The following is a 1872-nucleotide window of genomic DNA, read 5'->3' as shown; positions in this document are numbered from 1 at the left end:
CGAATAGTGGGAAGGGTCGACTTGAAACGCCGAATGCGTCGTGACATCGTTTCGTCTTCCGGAATCAGTGTAATGCTACGGGGTGCGCTACGGAACCGGATGGTAATTGTTGAGCTCATAAGACGAGGTTTGGGTAAGTTGGTGATTGTTGGGGCCATTTCTCTAAAAAGAAGAGAAAACTTTTAAGTTATTCTGTACTTAATATCACAATTTTTGTGATGGGGCGAGTTACTGTGCCTTGAGCAGTTCGGAATTCAACCACTCGTGTTTTATTATCTAAGCCGGAGAAGACCTTTTGGATTCGACCTAGTTTCCTTTCGTTGGGTGAAATATTTTCGTTTCTTATAACGACTAAGTCGGTAACTTCAACATTACGTTGTGGATATTTCCATTTGTATAGTTTATGTAGTTCCTTAAGATACTCTTCCTTTCTTCTCTTGCAAATGTGCTGGTAGAGTATTTTTAGTTTCTGCCATCTGTTAACGATGCTTAAGTTTGCTTCCTCTAAATTGGGTTCGCAGGGGTTAACAATGGGGTACCTATAAGGAAGTGGACTGGAGTTAAAGGTTCCAAGTTTATTGAGTCATCGCTTATGGGACTTATTGGTCGAGAGTTTAAACAACTTTCGATAAGGGTTAATAAGGTGGAAAATTCTTCAAACGTGATTTTTTGTAATTTTGCGATCTTTTCTAGATGGGTTTTTAGACTTTTTACACCTGCTTCCCATAATCCACCCATATGTGGAGCTCCTGGTGGGTTGAAGTGCCATGAGATATTTTTATGACTCGAAGTCTCTGTAGGAATTCACGCCGATCTTTAATTAGCAACTGTGAAGCTCCTATAAAGTTTGTTCCGTTGTCGGAATAAAGTCGCGCGACACTTCCCCGCCTCGAGAAGAAACGGGAGAATGCTTGCGTAGTGAGATCGCTAACGGGTTCGAGATGTATTGCTTTAGTTGAGAAGCATACAAATACACATAAGTATATATCCTTTGGTGATTAGACATGCTCTCCTAGTGTAGTTTTTGATGTCATAGGACCCAGCAAAGTCGATACCAGTGGCAGCAAACGGCCGGGTTAGGATGGTTCGTTCATTGGGAAGAGCTGCCATTATTTGGGTTTGGTGAGCTTTGTTATGTATGATGCACGTTTTGCATTGATGAATTTTGTTTTCATCAGCATCTTTGCTTTGGGTATCCAGAATTCTGTCCTTAGTAGTCGAATAACTAGCTGATTTCCGCCGTGTAACGTTGCTAAATTGGTGAATTGAGTCAGTAATTTTGACATACGATTATAGGGTAATAAGATAGTGTGACGCTCATTATATGATAGTGCTGCGGAATTGGTTAATCTTCCGTCACTTCACATAACTCCTTTAAGGTCAATAAACGGATTTAAAGTCAATAATGAACTTTTCTTGTATATTTGGTATTTAAGGATCAAGGCCTCATATTCTTCTCGGAAATATGGTTTTTGGGTGTGAATAATTTACTTCATTCGGGGTTATTTCTTGGTTTGAGCAATCAGTTTCTCGTCTCCTTGGTGAGGCATTTGCGCAAAACCTGAATAGGTAAGCGATAACGCGAATAGCTCTGGTGAATGAGGAAAACCTTTCGAGTATATCCTCTTTGGTGGTTATCGCAAACGTCTTAACTGGTTTGAATTCTACGATAGTGTTGTATGTTTTCTCCGTTGCTGGAAAGTGCTCCTGTTCATGTTGTAGCCATTGGGGTCCACGCCACCAGAGGTAGAAATTCAATAGATCGGTGGATTTACATCCTTGGCTTGCCAAGTCTGCGAGATTGTCTTGGCTTTCCACATGGTTCCAATTATCGACTCCCACTTTCTCAGTGATTGCAGCTACTCGATGAGA

This window comes from Bactrocera tryoni, chromosome 2, assembly GCF_016617805.1.
Source record: "Bactrocera tryoni isolate S06 chromosome 2, CSIRO_BtryS06_freeze2, whole genome shotgun sequence".
Classification (NCBI taxonomy): Eukaryota; Metazoa; Arthropoda; class Insecta; order Diptera; family Tephritidae; genus Bactrocera; species Bactrocera tryoni.
The sequence above is the reverse complement of the archived record's forward strand: the minus strand, read 5'-3'. Positions refer to the sequence as shown.